This window comes from Centruroides vittatus, unplaced genomic scaffold, assembly GCF_030686945.1.
Source record: "Centruroides vittatus isolate TY-2023 unplaced genomic scaffold, ASM3068694v2 contig_882, whole genome shotgun sequence".
NCBI lineage: Eukaryota > Metazoa > Arthropoda > Arachnida > Scorpiones > Buthidae > Centruroides > Centruroides vittatus.
The window spans coordinates 3,221,141-3,241,865 of NW_027122574.1; positions in this window are offsets into that span (position 1 = coordinate 3,221,141).

A 20,725-nucleotide genomic window follows, 5' to 3' on the forward strand; every position below is an offset into this window, starting at 1 on the left:
GATTCCTTAAATTATGCAAGATTTATGTAAATTATTTATTTAATTATACACATTATACAATTAAATAAATTACTATATTCCTTATTAATATATTATAATAATTGTTTGTACAATCAATACAATCAAAATTTAGATTGACTTCATTACTAGAAGATAAATTGAAACTGCGAGGAAAACTTTCAAATGTTTATATTGATCAATTAATTAATTAATTAATTACAGATAAATTAAATTTAATTAATGCGTATATAATTAAATTAAACATAAATCATTCGTATTTCTGTAAATGTGTTCAAACCTTTCGTAGAGATCAGACCCAAATTGCTGTACTTTTTAGAACAGAAAAATTATTTTAAAAAACTTTTATGCTAGAAATATAGTACACTTTTGTTACGATGTATACAGATTATACATACTAATTCCACAATATTACTCATATCTAATAGACTTATACTATTATATTCCACATATAAAATAAAATAAGGCCTATATTACGTATGTGGCGTAGTGTGTATATCACATATTGTGACATTAGTGAATTAAAAGAGGTTTATTGTCGTATAAATATAATATATAGTATACGTGGTAGATCCAACATAAACTGTACATAGAGTACATAGAAAAGTTACTGGAAGACAACCCAAAGAAAGTTTAAATTACAAATCCTGCGGATGGACGAGAAATGGAGTTAGTAGAGATAGTAGTAAATTTATTCGTATATTATTAACTTCTAGAGATTAATTCAATATAGAAATCTATAAAATTAATTCTTTTGTATTGTAATGGTTGTTGACACGCAAGATATCATTACACTACAGTATAAGTAACGGTTGTATAAAGCTTAGCGATTATACAATTGTACGATTAATATAAAAATTATTGAAAAAAAGAAAATTAAGTTATTTAGTGAAACAAAAGAAATATTAAATTTTAAAAATCTTAACAAAGGGACGTACTGTACAACTTATAGCTTTAGATCATTGACTAAGTCTCCGAAGAGAATTATTGGTTTGGAGATTGAAAATCATTATAATGAGAAGTTTGATAAATGTTGCGGCAGCAGAGAATATTGGAAGCCTATTATTAAATAACTTCTGACAACATTATAAAATAAACTATTTGATTCTAGAGAATTTAATATTGTACAGACGGAACTGTACAGACAGACGACGAAATCGTATTTTAAAAGATTTTATGAACAAAGTTGGAATTTGTCAAAACTAATTAACTTCGGTGATAAATTACGTAACCGAGGAAAATTCTTTTGTCTTTTATCTATTGATCACGTTGAGTTAATTCTTTAATCTTAAATCTGCGCCAGAGTTGTTTTTCCGAATTCGATTACATTTCTTTGAAAATAGTTAAATTTCTTGCAAACTACATTATTGACCCTTTAATTTATTTATTAATTTATCCTTTGAGAAAGGTGAATTTCCAGATTCAATTAAATATAACATTATTCGTTCAATTTGTAAGAGTAAAGGTAATTATGAATGTTGTAGTTTTCGACCAATTTCTCTGTCCTTTTGTTTTCTCGAAAGTGATAGAAAAAAAAGGTAAGTTATATAAAACGGTTCAAGCTTCATACATATATATATATATATATATTTACATATTGTATATATGTATGTATAGACATCCAGACGGAAGGTGACATCCTGTTACCTCCGCCTGCTCTGTCGATCTGAGTTTAAGTCATTTAACATTATATAAGACTGAAATTAATTAATTTTTTCTGCTTTTTAAATAAGTATGAAGTAGATTATTATAACACACCTTATGATAATTTACTAACGTTTTCGGCCCATTCCATAAGGCATAGGCCATTCTCAGGTTAAGAAGATTGAAACATCGATGTTTCGCGTATATTTAAATAGAAAAATCAATAACTGAAAATAAGAAAATATAGAATGATCCTGGAGATTGATAACGTAGCATCATTTTTTTATTATAATAAAAAATTAAATAATTGATTGACATTGAATTATTTATTAATAAAACGCAAATTTTAGATCTGTGGTTTAAGACAAATTTCCTTTTAATTCAAATATTGTTTCTAAAGCCTCTGGGAGAGATCTAAAACCCGCATCACCCCCATAAGTACGCCACACAGTATATGGGTATTATCTTTCAGTGAATCAAATTTAAAATGGAAAACTACTGTGTAAATTTCAAATGAAATTCGAACCATACGCCCCCAAATTCACACTTTTATTAAAAAACTAAAGATATACGCGTCATACGAGTAGGCCTATCGTCGTCATCTTCGAATTTTTTTTGACAAAATTTAAATTTTGTCAAAAAAAAAAAAAAAAAATTCCGTTTCGAGTCCGAAGCGGTTCCGACCGGAACGATCCACCTCTAACTCTGGATTGTTCGAAATTAGAAGGTACCACCGCTCATTTGTTCTTTATTGGATATGTATTCGAATTTTGAAAAAATGATGAGATTGATTTCATTATATTTTGTTAAATTATGGATTATTTATTTACCGAACTGTATGTTAGTAATAAAATAACTATTATAGGGGCTGTCCACACTGGAAGGTAGGGAGAGGAGGGGTTAAGCTATAGTAAACGCCGTTTATTTCATTAAATTTTACATAGTTTCTATCATTTATAAACTGATAAAGATTTTAAGAAGAGTCAAGTTTTGTTGGATGTCCGAAGAGGGAGGGTTCGGAAACTTGGACAAACTGGGACAAGAGGGGAGGGGCAGTAAAAATTTCAAGAACAATGCGGACGTAATTTATGGACAGCCCTTAATTGAAAACTAGAGGATTTTGCACGTGACTTGTTTTGTCCGTATTTTACAGAACTTACCTATTATTCGATGTTACCAACAAATTATATCGAAAATTCCACAATTATTTTTCCTCTCAGATCCGCTATCAATCACACACAAATTCTGCCTAGCAATGATCATTGGATATGTGCTTATTACGACACAAAACATATTCGTATATGCGATTCTATAAATTACGGTAAAATATCTACGGAATTCGAAGTATTCTTACTGAAATTGTATCCTCATATCAATACTGACATCTGCGAGCTTTCCGAGAGTACAGCAACAACCAAGTAGAGTCGACTGCCGTGTACATGAAATCGCTGTTGCTGTCTTCTTAGCATTAGGTGTAAAACCCGATACAATCCGATACGATCATAGATAAATGCGTTCTCATTTGTTGAAAAAATTCGTGTAAATTACAGCATTTTTCACAGATACCATTTAAAGATTGGAAAAACCAAGCCATTGCCACTTCCTCCGAATAATAATTTGAAATATAAAGTATTATTTTAAAAATTTATCTTTCCATTTACTTCTCCACTATGGAGAATCCTTATGCGACGTTTTTTATTTTTAAATCTTATGGCCTTCCACGGATAAATACATTGTAGATGAGTGAACTAATGTAACTGTTTATAAAGCACACAGGTAAACTGTTTCAAGTATGCGTAAATCGATCGTCGTGAAATTATTTGTTTTAGCTTAGATGTATACAAAATACAATAAAGTTTGAAACTTTCATTCAATGACTGCGTTTTACATTCGTGATTATTTCGCTATGGAAAGTCATGGTATCGGGAACGTCAGGTAATCGATCCGACGTCAAAAGCCATTATAGTGGCATCAAGAATTTTCATTACGTACAATTTTGGTACGGTGTCGATGTCATTTTTAATAAAACAGTATTTCGGTTTTCAAACGTACACTTGGCGGCGCATTTTTTACTGGTAGAGAATTCAATATTGTACACAGTAGATTGGTATGGAATAATGCTTTCAGTTTAGACATAGTTTATGGAATATATATTCTATAAATCATGAACAGAAAAGATTTATTCGTATATATTTACGATTCGATTATAGCATTTCTGTCCGTAATATATATATATACCGCCGATAATTTATAAATAAAATCTGTATTGTTGCTGTGTCACAAATATTTGTATTCGAGTGAAGACGGTTTGGATAAATATTTTAAAAGAGAATATAAAGAAGTAGAGAATTGGGTAAATATGATTTCCTTAGTGATAAACTTTGTCACAATCTAAATTATGTTTGATCGGAGAAGAATTATTTATTCGTCAATGCACGTATGGGATAGACAGCAAAGTGAATTTGAAATAATTGAGGATTCTCGGCATTATAAAATTTACCTAAGCATGCTGAGGGATTTGAATATTCTATTTAATTAGATCGATAATAAAGCATTTCGTTTGATGTGTTGTATTATAATATGTTTTTTCCCCTATGTATGTAGTATTTTGTTTGTTCTCCTGTTTTTTAGAGAGATCCGAAAAATGATTTTATAATCGATGATCTCAATATGTACTCTTATTTATTATTATTATTATTAATAAATAAGAGAATTTTATTAATTTTAATTAGTGGAAAAATAAAATACAAAAAAAAAACATTTATTTTGAAAATGTAATTAAATTTCTAATAAATAAAAGCCACATTAATTATTTATATTGTGTTTACTCTAATTTTCTCTCTTATATGACTCTTCTTTCTTTTAATTAGACACACTAAAAGATTTAAGATGTAAGTAATGAAATTATATGTTTAATCATGTTCTAAATGCTTCGATTAAGTAAAATAAAACTAATAAAATATTCACTTAGTAATAAACGTTATCATCTTAACATTTGTATCCAAACCGTAAACAAATATTTATCTTACATTTACTCGATAGAAAATAAAAAAAATAATATATTAAATTGAATATCTAATTAATAAAAAAGTCAATCATTTCATCTTCCGATCATAATCACTATTTTAATAATTTTTTATGTAATTATAATGAAATATATTAAACAAATTTAAACGGTTATCTTTGAATAATTTTACAAGTTTTTAGAAATTTATGTATATTAATTTATATTTGCACAGATAAATAACTTATTTATTATTCATTTAACTATATAAGTTACTGTATTTGTAATTGGTTCATTTATTAATACTTATCGCATCGAAGACAAAAAATTTTACCACCGTTTGTGGAATTTTATCTTGTAATTTTATAGGCGTAAAGAAGAATTTCGTGGTAATTCCAGGCAGAGAAAGAAATTTTGATAGCAAGTGTACAGTACGTCTCGAGATTACAATACATTTTAAAATAATGAATATGCAATTTCTGAAGAATAAATAATATATTTTCTTAGAGAAACATCAACTTCTTTAATTACTAAGTAAGCCGATTCGAAAATGAATTGTTTCCGAATTCTTTGATATGAATTAGGAGAAATTGAAAGTTACTACAATTAGAATAGATTAACATTCATTCAAATTTGTACATTTATTCTCATGCTAATTACAATTAATACATTCATAGATTATTATAGACTTTAATGAATTCAATTTACACGACAGTGTTAATGTTAATTTAATCATCTTAGTTTTTCATCTCGGATTTTACTGTTAGATATTGCGAAGACAATTGAATAAAGTTTGTAAATAAAAATCTATTTAAATTAATTAACTTTATATAATTATTATTGACCACGAATCACGGAATTTTACGATAAAAACGATATACTTAAATCTATTTATTTCATTGAATTATTTATGACATGATAAATAATGTATTAAATCAAATGTCAGACCAGTATTAGTCAATTTATATTAAAAATTTTAAAAATGTCATGTAATTTTTTTTTATATTAATATTTCGTTATATTCTTACATAAAAATTTATATAGTTTAATAAAATACAAGAAAAATTTGGTTCAGATTGGATTTCTTTAGAATCATCTGTTTACTTTTTTCATGCAATTTTGCAGTTATCTTTGAATTTTCAACCGCAAAGGTATTTTTATGTCTTTATATTAAATTTGTCTTACATTATTGTATAATACCATCGACACAAGACATTTAAGTTTTGAGTGAATAAATACTGAATCAATATTTAATTTAATTAAAAAAATTAATAATGAGATATTTTACTAATTTAATAACACAAAAGTACACTTGTACGAATAAAATTAAATAGACAGAAAAGAAAACCGATAATTAAGTTGGCTGGCCACGTGGCTTAGACGTTAGTAACATCTAAATAAGAGCCAGTTTTCCATAAAAACCTCCCGAGAGCCGTTTCTCTCTCGGTAGATCGCCCATATGTTTCCTTGCCGTAATCGAATAAAATCAAACCACTCAATTGTATACTTTAAGACAGATTACCCACCTAATGTGAGAAAAACTATACAACTTTTACACTAAAAATGGCTTCACTTATACAAGAAAAGTGAAGCCATTTTTAATGGAGAAGTAGCTTCATTTGAAGAGGACGAACAGTGACATCAGCCTTTTCAAGTATGTATCCCTGATGGCATGTGATGTAGAATGATCGTTTAGCAGATACAAAGTTTCACTGGCAGACAACCGTAGATCTTTCAAATTTGAAAATTTACATAGACACATGGTAATACAGTGAAATTATGATGCTTAACAATGTCGTGTATGAATGTTGATTATTAAAACACTAAGATTAAAAGAAATCTAAATAAACCTCAGTTAATGCTTGTCTTTTGAAAATTTTAGATGTGTTTTAGGTCATATTTTCAGATTTTTAGGCCTTTACTATCTGCTTATTTTGCCGTTTTTTAGATTTTTTTTAATACGTTGAATGTTTTATGGCCATATTCACAACCAAGGAGTTAGAGGTAGAATTTTATCAATTACCATTTATTTTAGAGTTTTAGTATATGAATGTTTATTGGTTAATTAATATTACATGTTTCATTTTATTTAATATAGCTCAGTATTCGTTTCTTCGTGGGAAAAAAGTGTAAAATTTGAAAATAATGTTTAATTGACTAATAAACTAAAATCTCTCGAGTTCATTTTCGATTATTTTGTACTTTATTTCAACAAGATATGTACTTGTTTCTCGTGCTTACACGACATTACGTTTTGTATTGAATACAATAGTTATTAAAATATCGACTTATAAAAAGTAAAAAAAAAATATAGATTTAATGTTAACATTCTTTTACATTTATTTTATTATAAAACAAACGTTATAAACCATTATATGTATTCAAGTTGCCTTATGTAAGTTGATTTGATTGTTTCTTGAAACTAAAATTTATTTACATCCATTAGTCATTAAGACAGGAAATTTATCACTGTAAAGTTTTCTACTATTTTTCTAAATATATACTTTTGTGTATTATAGGATTATTAAAATACTTTAATGCCTGGTATCCATATGTTCAAATATTCCTTCATTCGATAGCTTTTAGAATTGTAAACATAAATTTATTGTGTGCAATCTGTAACTTGAACAATGATGTTGGACGAGTATTGTAAGTTAGTTTTGTATCGTCTACAAGAGATATCTTTACACGAGAATGTGATTTAACTATTTCTCTTTAAGACAAATTCGGAAATTTAATTATTTAAAAATTAACGTAATATATCATTAAAAATAATTCGGACGTTTGGTTCGAGACGATAAACAAATGATAAACTCATTGGAATGGATTGGAGGTGATCGGATGCGGAATCGGAAGATGGAATGGATTCATCTACGCTTTACATTTTGGGCAATACACTCATTTTTTGTTTAATTTCTGTAAGAATAAATTGACTTAAAACAAGGTTTTGTTTTTATTTGAAATTTATACGAGGCGTGAAGTCATTGCTTTGTAGGGTTTTATTCCAGGATTCATTTGACTGCACAATTCCGGAACATTGACGTAAGCCAAGGGGACGTATCTCTAAAGAACTCCTTGGCTCCCTTTTTCAAGAAATTTCTGTCATAACAAATAATCGCAACAATTAAAATATTAGTTGTCGAATCTCATTAGATATTTTTAACGTTCAGGATGATTCAAATTAAAGTCTTCTTCTTCAGCGCTTTCTGCAGAGAGAACCAATTAACAAAACTTTGCTGTATTTGGTTTGCACGTAATTCAGACCTTGGAAGAAGATTTATGAAAAAAAAGCGTCAAAATTAGTCGCTACTGGTCTAATAATGCGGAGTCCATGTCACATCTAAGAAACTTTATAGTTAACTGTTCAAACAAACATATGTTCAAATACTAATAATTTTAATAAGAATTGTAATTTTAATTCTTAATTGTAGCACGTACGACAGATTTCATCAGATCAGTTGCGTGCTACAATTAAGAATGCCATCTCACGATACTAGCCGCCAGTTGTTACCACGGCCACCACACGAAACACATCCTCTGATTGACACTAACAGCCCGAGGACGTTTCTTTACAGCTATTGTGTTTCGCTGCAGTAGCGCACCATTCCTTCCACCATTATAATTTCGTTAAAATTGTCTGTAATTAAACGTGTCTATTCCCGGATAAGCAAATTATGATGACTATAAAGATTCTTATATAACTGCGCCATTAGCAATAGAATGATTTGCGAAGAAAGCCGAAGATCTAGTTTCGGAAAATACAGTTTGCCCTTTTTATACTTAATTAATTACGTATAATTACGTAAACCTACTTTTACGCTAATTACGTAATTGCTTAATTACCTAATTAGCCTAAACAAAATTGATTAATTTGATGATTTTATAATTGATTTAATAACTGAACCGAGTAGGCCTAGATGGACGATAAACGATAGGAAACAATGTTTCAAGAAATGGAAGATAATTTCGATTGTGACGATTAGACTACTTCGCACACGTAGAAATGCGATTTTTAAATATACAATATATTACATTTTATCGTCCATTTTGTACCATTGTAATAGTGCTAGGGATTTAACTGTAGCGCAGAGACAGATAATGCAACTTTGTAGCTTCAATGATGGTTTAGGATTGGTATCGCTGCTTTTGAAAATTTGACGATAATCCAAGATATAGAATGCAACTTTAAAGTTTTAAAAATAATCTAAAATAGGCTTTAGACTTTCTAGTTTCAACAATGGCCATAGGATGTACAATATACCGTAGCTTTTGAAGCTTTAAAAATGTCCTACGGTACAAATTGCAGTTTGCAGCTTCGGAGGATTTTCCAGAATATATATTGCGACTTTTAAGCTCTAATGATAAACCAGAATAGACAGGGCATAAAAGAATGATAATCATAAAAATAGTAACTTCGATTCTATAGGGCTCAATTTTCAAATTTAACGGATTGCTCGTAGAGTTTAAATCACGTTGTTTTCCTTCTATTACTATGTAAATTATGATAATATCCTCAACGTTTAATTTTTACATTATCGAAGTTCTAGTTGATTTTACTGATAAATATAACAATTATTCTTAATTAAAATAGTCTAGAAATAAATAAATCTTAAAATTAATTACTTGTTAGTTATTACATTAGATTTGGTCAGGTATTTAAGTATTCCTATTAAATTAGTTTATTAATCAGAAATTAGGTTAATATAAAAATTGGTATACAGTATTTTCTTGTAATAATTTCGATTTTCTTCCATTGGTAAACAGAAGATGATTTCAACTTCCGTAATAAAAAATCAACCAAGATTAAGTAATCACTTCGTATCACAGGAAAAATATTAGGTTAAGGATCACTTACCATCTATAATAATAATAGTAATAAAACTTTTTCTATTTTATTTAATATTTGTTCCTTTGTTCACGAGAGAATAGAAAAAGAATCGTTAAAAATTAAGTGATTAATCTATCGATAATAATTTTTACTAGATAACAGCGTTAAAAATTAAAGCTGATCATCATAAATTTTGAATAATATTTTAACAAATAACATTCATATAATAAAATATTTATATAATGAAATATTTGATATGAATAATAGAAAAGATTATTTATAAATCATCAAGCATGATTTTGAGAAAGCGTATGCGAATAGTTGGATTGCTAGCACAGAAATAAGTTTTTCATCGCTATCATTGATTAATTCACTATTTGATACACGTAGTAGCTCTGTTATTAATACAATTATTAGTTTATCAACTTCTGATCTTAATCCTTTGAGGAAAGTTGAGGCACTCAACCGACTGTTTTACCAAAGCAGAAGATTTTTCTGTCTCTGCATGTGGTCAGCGGGGTAAATGTAAAAGATAATTACTTAAATAAAGAATGGTTTATCTCAAACTATCAATTGATGGAGTACACGGGGCTTATCAAACTGTATTAGAGCGTTAGAAAATCGAGATTACATCAAGAAAAGACTAATTTTATTTTTGGAATGCATTTCGGTCTTCACTAGACCCTCTTCAACCACTATTACGTAAATACCGATACCTACAACATCGCAAAAAAGTATATTTAACATTCGACTTTAACTAAATATATATATATATATATATATATAAGTCACAAAAAATAAACCTGCAATATTTTAACTTAATTACTAAAGGTCACACGGATATACACTGCTAACTGTCCGCACAGCCATCTACTTGCAAATTCTTCTATGTAATCTACGGGGTACAGGCAGTTCACACAGACAATTCTTTATATGACTTTGTATTAAGTGGTCCGTAGTATTAGCTAAGAGCGACTCCCATTAGTGAGAATTGGTAGTCAGGATTCACTTTTCTTCCTAGATTGTCATTAATTCGATAACTTTTATTAACATTCATAATTTTAAGATGTTCGTAATATTGCCTTTCAATGGGTTTTGTTTCTATTTTTAATATTTTTACAGTCTCTTTTACGATTTTTTTATATTTTTTTCCATGTTACCAATCCAGATTATCTTAGGTCTTCCCCCCAGAACCCAAGTGTAAGACCCTCTAACTCATTTTAAGACTTTTGTATCACTTTTGTATAAGATTTTCATCGATAAATTCGCGTGTTAAAAGTATCCAATAAATGTTATTCTTTTTAAAAGTTTCACAAAATATTGAAATAACTTGAATTGTTTTATCTTTAAGCCAATTTAAAGAATTTTCAAGAATACAATACATCATCAAATATATCGTGTAATATTTAAGTTTGCCAACAAAGTTGTGCAAAATATTATTATACATTAACTTAAACGGATTGTTGTCTCTAATGAGCAATCTCAACTGAAATTTGTTCATAAATTGAACAACACAATAGAAGTAAAAGGATAATGAATGATTTTTGAATGGAAAAACCCATTCCTCCTCGATTTATTTACACGTAAACTCAGTATAAAATACTTCAACTTTCTTTTATGTTACGAGAGATTTCATTATACTTTTTCAATCGACCGTAGAAGACACATTTATATTAGATTTCGTTGTCGATCCACTTTTATTTCAAGCTATCTCTTTTGTTTCTTGCACTGCTAACGTAGGATATTGCAAACTTCTTTCGAATTGAAGTGTTGTAAACAGAGAAATTCAATGAAAAAACTCTTCGGAGCTTTCTATTGGATAATGTTTGTGCCAACATTACCATACCTTTCAAACTTTAAACTGGAAAGATAACAGAACAACAATCGTAAAATGTGGACAAAAATGAAAATTGAACTATAATTAGTACTTGATTAATTACTTAATTAGTATATAATTGAACTAGCATAGTTGTACTGTACAGTAGAGGTACAGCTATGCTAGTACTTGTTCGGCATCTAATCTGCTTAAAATCTTTCCACACAGTAACATTAAGATATTGAATAATTATTATAAATAATTTATAATTCGATAGCAAAATCTCTACTTTATTTATTTATTTTTTTCATTTATTCTGAATTATCAAAAAATATTTGTAAGGTGAATTAGAATTTAACACAGCACAACTCATATTTGCTTAATTATATCAGTTTACTATTATAAAATTATAATAAATATTCAAAATATACAATAAACGAATACATTTAATGAATATTTTTTTAAACAGCGTGTGAATTGAAGTCTATGCTTATAAAAATGAACTTATTATTTGCGTAATTTCTTAAATTACGGGGTTTACTTGATGCAAATTGAGAAAATACTATATTATTTTCGATTTTAACTAATATTTATAAAGCAAAATCAATTATAATAAAAGCTATTGAAGTTAAGAATGAAGTTAATAGAGTAATCGATAATAAAGCTGAGATGTTATCGATTTTTCTGTAAACGCATGAACCATTCCATTGTAGAGTGATTCATCTCATAAAAATCGTTTTTTGTACAGCATATTCCCCAAAATAAAAATAGTAAAATTAATAAATTATTTTAGATTTTAAATAATAAATAATTCTTCCTTCGGATTAAATAGCGAGAGAGGTATATTTAAAAACGCCAGTCCTTGATCGATAAACTAGTTTAATGAAATCTACGCGTTATTTATTCATTGCTAGTAAATTTTTAAAAATTAAAATATAGAAAAATTCTCAATAAAAAATCGATCATCCTACATAAAATAATAAGTGTGAAAATCGCATGAATGTAGTGCATAAAAAGTTTAAAAATTTCTGGTATTTGATACTGAGCTTAAGTTTAAGCTTAAGCTTATTTGCAATTTTCTTCGTTAGCCAAATCCTTCTTATCTCTTGACGAGTAGATGACGTTTTCTAATTACATAATGCATTTCGTGTCTTGATACGAAGCACGAATTAACGTGATTAACGTTTCAATCTTACTTAAATCTGGGTGACGACAACAATTATCCAATAAATCTTATCTCCGACAAAGACAAGACAAAATAATAATAATTTTACAGATATAAATGATTCTTTACAAAACGAATTAAATTATATATATTTTAATTTTATATTGTATTTTTAATTTATATGTATAGATCATTTGACGATTAATTTGAGAAATAAACTCTATAAATTTGAATTTAATTTATATTCAAAATACTAACGATACGCCCGAAGTTTCGTTTTTGTTTAAAATAATTTCTAACCAATCGCCGTTAAGATAATCATATCTTCGTCCAATCATTGTTTAATCTTTTGAAAATTTTTATAACATTCGTTTAACAAAGGGCTACTTACATTCTTAAAATTATAATTCCTTTCAATATTTTAAATAATTTTTAAAATTTATTCTAATAACCTCACGAATACAATTAACAATTTAATACACGAAATAAGTACAATTTTATCACAAAAACTATCCATAAGTACTACTTACTGCTTGTTATTTAAGTGCACATTCATTAAAAATTTCTTTTACAGAAGTTCGTTAATCCGGTATCCTCTAATCGAACTGTTTTCGGAGGATGCCGGATTAATGGACTTTACTGTACAGTACATACTACTTATTACACAACCATTTTCAAAATCTCGTAAGTAATAGCAAAAATATAACGAATGCTATCCAATAAATTAATCAATCGCAATAGTAAAGAAATTTTGTTTGCATAACAAATGAGTAATTCTAAAATTTTCGAAATAAATTTCATTATTTTATTATAAAAATATTAATTATTAAAATAAGCTCATATAACTTATTTAAGTTATTATATATTCATGTTAAATAAATAATAATTTAAAAATTATTCAAAATTTGTTTACGGCACCGCGACACGTGGACGATCTTTCGAGGGAAAATGCCTCCGGGAGGATTTTTCTGTCAGAAACTGACCCCTATTTAGGGGTGAAAACTGGTGTTACTAACGTGAAGAAAATCCACGTGGCCAGCCCGTTGGCGAGGCACGAACCCACGACCAGTGAAATTGAGGCGATTTCTTGGATGATTTAAATTGAAATTATATTTTAAAACGTTTTATAGGTTAAATATCTTAATTTATTTGATAATAAATACATTAGAAGTAGCCTAATATTTTTTAAACAAAATTTATTGAACACTCTCAGGAGACAAATTTACTTACCAAAGACAAGTGGAGTTAAAAATTAATTTATTTAATAAATAATTAAAAGATATTGTAATTAAAATCTAAAAACATAAATATATAATTTATCAAAAATGATTTTTTTAATTAATTCAAAAATGCATTTACTATATTTAAACGTATCGTTACTTTACAACACATTGAAAGAACTTCAAACACTCACTCTAATTAAAAATGAATAAAACTGCCAAAATCATAATGTAATTATATAACATGAAAATAGAACAAGAACACTATTACTTTTTGAGAGATAAGCTACTTTCACTCATAACTGTATTAAAACCAAGGCTTGAAAATGTATGCATTCGTATATTCGAACTCGAATCTAAGTGAGTAACCTTTAATACACTGCAATGACTTAACATTTAAGAACATACAATTAAATTTAAGCTTATGGAGTAATTAAAAATAGCATTAAAGCAGCAAATAATAGCTTCAAGGTGGTCATCGGGTGAGGTCAAAGACGAAACGAGAACGGTCATTTTTTCGAGTTATGTAATTTGTTTTCAAGAGTGAAAGAGCACTAATTTTACTTTGTATATGATTACTTTTCACTATGGTCACCATAAAAATCGTAAAGAGGACATCTAAAAATAGTTTTAATAAAATGTAATTAATATTTAATCTCTACAATGTTTATTTTGTAATAAAAGGAAGAAAATATAACCACACACATACACACACACACATATATATATTCAAACTTGCTTTTTGTCTTTATGAAATTTCATCCAGACAAAAATTTTATGTTCAACAGGAGGCATGTAATGACCACTACTTAATTACTTAATTTACTACGTTAAGCGATATCTTTGATAAATTTAATAAGTTACATTGATAATTTAGTTGTTTATTTATACATTTTTCATTGTATTTTATAATTTTTCTTATTTTTAAAAATTATAAAATACAATTTAAAAAGTAAATTTAAGTAAAAATTAAGCTACAAATAAGTATAAAAAATTTAGTCGTTGGTAATTGCAATATAATATGATAAATCATCAAAATTACCGAAGAAATAATACCAGTTTTTATTTATAATTTATTACATTACATTCATTTATTCAACAATTTAATGATGATAATTGTAATTATTAGTCCGTGAACTGTATATTTTAATGGGGTTACTGCAAATGTATCAGAATAATCCAATTTGAATTGTAGCTTTATCTTGATTAATTTTAATCACCTAAACCTATTTAACATTACAAATAAGGAATAGGATCATTTGATAATATAGCCTAGCTGTTTTGAATATAAATAAGTTTAAATATGCAATCAAATCAAGACGTGTTCTAAAACAGAGACCAATTTGATACCTACTTATCTCATTAAAATGCTAAGAATTTAATTATACAAATAAGTATTTGTTATAAAACACAAAGGTTAAAATGTATCAACAAATTTTAACACAAATGTTATTTTATCCACTATAATTTGAGAATTCCTGTCTATTTGTAAAGAGAAGTAAAATACATAGAATGGCCATAAAGTGAAATACGCGAAGTTTTGTCTCGGACTCACAGGTAAAGAATATCTCGAAGACAGTAGATTGGGGGTGGATCTGATATAATGCGGTCTTCTGAAAGTCACTAATATCAGATTCACTTCCAATAGACACCTCCAGCTACATGTCAGCATATTTTTGGGGAATTGTAAGGTAGAAAAATTCCTCAACTTTATCTTACGGCAGTTGAAGACTTAAAGTGTGGTACCGAGGATTGCTAATTGTTTGAAGACGGTTTAATGACGATTTCGAATCCATTTTAGTTATTTATATACATTAACATGGAAGAAGATGCCCAGAAGTAAAATAGGAAGATTTGCCTCGTTATTCTGGATGTCTTCATGTATCTTGGGCATCTTCATCTTCTTTCGAATTTTTCTATACTTTCAGGAATTTCCACCGATGTAATTAAAGGTTTTTCTGAACATCATGGAAAAATCCAATAAAATGTGCATAGAATTTAGGAAAACAAACGGGTAACTTTTAATTGTAGGTACTGTATAGTACATGGATTTTCTAGCTATTCTGTGATATATTAAAGCTTACAAGAATATGATATTATAAAAGTAAAAGATTATAAAAACGTTCGACACCTCACAATATTATAAAGAAATTGTTTGTCTATTAAGTTACGGCAACGCAACACTTGGGCGACCTGCCTAGGATGCCTCCGGGAGGTCTTTTTAAGAGTAACTGGCCCCCGTTCGGGCGTTACACACGTGGAGAAAACCCGGAAAATTCCACGTGGCCAAGCGAGGCGTAAACCCACGACCGAACTCCCAGTGTTCAGGGAACGAAACCGCTTGGCCCCTGGTGGGCGTAAAGCAATTGAAGAGGCTTATTTTGAAATTTATATAATTTATTGATATTTTAGCCGTAACACGAATTATATATTTAAATATTAAACATTACATAAGATTAAATCAGAGTAAGACAAACAGCAGAAAAGTAAGAAAAATGTACAATTTTATTTGCAGAAAACACAATCAAAATTGTTTTTTTTTAATATAACTTACAAAATCTTGCCGTTATTTTTATATATTCAATAATGTTTATCCTAAATAGTTACAATTTTCAAAAAAATTCAAACTTTTATAACTGAAAATAATGATTAAAATAATACTTTTATTTTTAATTAAGAAAATTATAATAAAGGCTTTAGGTTATTTTATTATAATTATTTTTAATTTACTTTTCTACTATATTTTAACTTGTTTTTTCAGCTTTATACCCGATGTCTTATGTAAACATATTTTGATTTTAAATTTAATCAGTTTAAGTACATTAATATTTGTTTAAATCTAAGAAGACGTTAAAAACATGAGGTTTAACTTCGAATTTCGATTATAACGAGTAAATTAAGAAACTAGGCTATCTATAGGAGTAATAGGATACTTACACAGTATTATATAGGCTAATTATATACAGAATTAGAATTGGATTTAATGCATTTTTAGATTGCTGTAAAATAAGTTTTGATATATTTTAGTATAACTAAAATATTATTTTCCTCTCGTCCATTGGTTTAAAAACAAGAAACAACCAAAAATAAAAGTAATTATCAGAGACGAGAATTAATCGAATTACTTTTAATGATTAAAGAAATGACTAAATTAACCCAAACTTCCAAATCAACTAAAAATTCATGAATTTTTCATTACGGTACACGATATAATATAATTCTATGCTATACTTAGTGACTTCATAGAACTAATGAGAGGAAATTATGTAGATAAAGATCATTAGATATGCAAATCGTGTCGTGTCGTAAAAGTTTTTTCATGAAGAACATATAAAATCTTGTTAAAAGTTTCGTTTTAATGTTAGTGAAAAGAAATTCGATCAATCGCAACAGGAGCAAATTCAAAATTTCCAGAAGATTTTACCAATTTTTTCAATGTCTCATTGTTTGCAAAGTCTCGTCTCTTCTAGTTTCTGATCCGTACTAACGTTACTAATCCACCGTAAGAAAGAATGTTATTTTTTGTTATAACTACTTATTTTTCATAATGCTTCCTTGCAAAGAGAAATGGTTTTCAGTAGATTTTCTTTATCTTCAAGAATTGAATTAGCTTACGTTCTGTACATTAAATAAAATAAATCTAATTACAATTATACCTAAAGTGATAGTTGTATTGATCATCTGAGCTTTCCAAAAACTAATTAGGTTGTAAAAACCGAATGCCTGGTATATCTTCTGATTTAAGAAATAATGATTAAATTCTTGAACAATTTGATTAGTTTCTGGTTAAACTCGTCGTAAATCGAACACAGATTTCCCATAGTCTTAGTGTCATAAATCGAGGTTGTGTTCCCAAAAATTACGTATTACATTTTGTTTACTAAAAATCAAATTTTAATAATAAATTATTAGAAAAATGAATTGAAAATGTAATTTTATTAATAATTCATTGTTACTAACTAACTAATTTTGTAATTTTATATAAGTTTTCGCGCTGTAATGTTAAAATTCTTAATTAAACTCTTATATTTCAATTATATAATAAATTTTATAAAAATTTATAATTTAAGAACGTCCAAACAATGAATTTTTATCATTTTCAAAACATATTTTTTAAGATTTAAAAATCAGGATAACATAATAAAAAGGTTGAAATTCTACACCCTGAATATTTATATTTATAAACTTTAAAAGTATAAAAATTATTATTTACTTTGAATAGCCTTATACACAAAAGCTTTTAGATATTTTCTGATGTTATCGGTTCCATAATAATTTTAATTTTTTTTAATTAAATTAGAAGATGTCCTAACTAAGATTGTCAACCTGTAGTTCTCGATCTACGAAAGTGTAAAAAAATATAACGTTTTATAGCAGAAAATATTATTTTTTTTGGGATTTTTATACTCTAAATAATGATACATTTAAGAAATTTGAGAGAATCTGAAGTAATTCTACTTCACCTAGAATTAAATTTTAAGATTAAAGAAAAATATTTCATCTTTAGTAACAAGAGATTTAAAATTGAAAATTATATAATAATGATTTTGTAAATTATTAAAATTTAATTATTTTTTAATACGAGACGTAGTTTAATTCGATTTAATTAATAAAAAATAACTGACAATTAATTAAAATGAGTGTTTTAAAGTTTTTCCTACACAGCTCGGTGTCTAGAAGAGAATTTTATGCATTGTTGACTAACATCAAAGTAGTAGCAGCATTAGAGAAAATATTCTTTCTACATAAATGCATAATTAAATTTTTTATTTCAGTATTGTCTTTAATTAAATAATGTAAACTTGAAAGGTTCAGTATATTATTATTAAAGGAATGAGAAAATTACATATAAATTAGGGTTTAATCTTACAGAATAGTAGATGTTAATAGTATCCATACAAGTAGTCTGATTATGTAATTTTCCCTCTCTTTTGCCCTTAATAATAATGAATCGACGATTAGATATTAATAAAATAAGGTCATATTTATTAACTCAATTTACAGTGTAATTATGTCATAAATTTTATTTTTTTTGTCTTTTGTTCAGCAAAATCATTAATTATATCATCATAATTTGTTATCATATTACACAATCTTTCTCGAGTGTTAAAAGTTAACAGATAATTCTTTTATTAATTTTAAGTAAAAAACATTACGTTCGAAAATTTGGAATCTCGATTACTATTATATTATATGTAATTTATTTAATTTTTACAAAATAAGGAAGTGCGATACTGAGTACAGTCTGTAGACACAATACTACACATTGCGTGGTACATTTCTATGCATAAATACCACCTTCTCGTGTCCATAGGACGGAAAATTTAAAAAGAATATTACAATATCGTACACTGTATACCGGGGTGGTCAAATCTTGTCACGATAGGAGTCACATATCGCAGTAATAGTCGAGAAGACCACCGTGGATGTAGGATAAATCATGTCATCTCGAAAAATACAATAGACAAATAAACCGATTCACGAATTATTTTAACAATACAAATGTTAAATATATACTTACATTTATCAATTTTTAAATTACAACTATACAACCCCAATGCTTACTATACGGCACGTGAACTCAAAAAGGCGTAGGGCCTCTTAGAGGTAAGAGAAGTCAGGCCTTTGGGTCTGGATTCGCTTACCTCTACTCTATAAAAGAGTCTGAGTATATAAGATTTTTGTAGTATAGGTATAATAGCGCGTCAGAAATCTCAATCTACGAATGTCTTAGATTGGTAGATAACGATTCTCTGAGCTTATGACTCACCGATTAAGAGATAATTTATTGTGTTTTCCCAAACTTTCTTAACTTATACATATAAAATTTTGAAAACTTTTCATAAATAAACTACTTTATATCGAGATAAAAATAAAAACAATTGAATATTAAAATCATTAACGATTTTTTAAAATATTCTTACGAATGTTTTTGCAAAGTTATCATCTTCATCAATATTTACTTGGAGACACAATCTGGAGAACCTAACATTGAGATTATTTGTATTAAATAAGATTATTTTAAGAAATGATCTTGTTTTGATAAAAACAAAGATTATCTGTTAAAGAAGATTATTGCAAAGATTGTTTTGTTTACCTTCTGAAATTTTTATACGGAAAATTGTGGATAAAAAAAGATTCAATTGAGTTGAGGTTAATTTTAATATATTTTTGATATAACTAAGAACGTAAACTATTTCTTATTTTAAAAAATAAAATAAAACTTACACTCTTGAAAAGTGAAATCGCAACACCACGAAAGAATGCGCGTAGACACCTGCAAATTGCAGGACCGGAAGAGGTGACAGAAATATGCAAATGATTGAGTTTGCATACGCATCGGGTCATGCGATACCCAGTTTCGGGTTATAAAGACCAGCAGCCGTGTGTCGTTAATCGCTCGACACAGGGCTTCACGCCTGACGTGATGTAGTTACCGCAACTAGACCACCGAATAGAATCGGGTATTGTTTACGGATGAATCCCGCTTCTGTGTATGGAGTAATGACTGTCGTGGACGGGTGTGGCGGTATCGCGGAGATCGCTACGCGACAGCCTTTTTTCACCGAGCGTAACACCGGCCCCATACCGGGCAACCCTGGTTTGGGGAGGCATCATGTTCGATTAGCAGACAGCCCTGGTGTACACCGATAGTGAATCAGTACACGAATTGCGGAGCCTGTGATTCGGCTACTGTTGCAGGCCGCACCCGATACGGTGTTCCAGTAAGACGATGCTCGTCGCACGGCGAACTCTCACCAACCTGAAGGGAATTCGCCCGGCAGCCTCACTAAATCTTTCTCACATCGAACACCTGCGGGACCTCGTCCGACGTGAGGTGCACTAGGGATCTCCGTCTTATAGCGACGACATGCGCGCCGCAGTGGACGAAGCTTGGCAAGAGATACCTTAGGCAACCCTTAATTGCCTGGTTGATAGTATGTCTCGCAGTATAACGGCCTGTGTAGCCATATTCGTTATTGAATAATCAGCTGTCTGTTACAAATTTTTCTCTGTTCTTCTACTCATT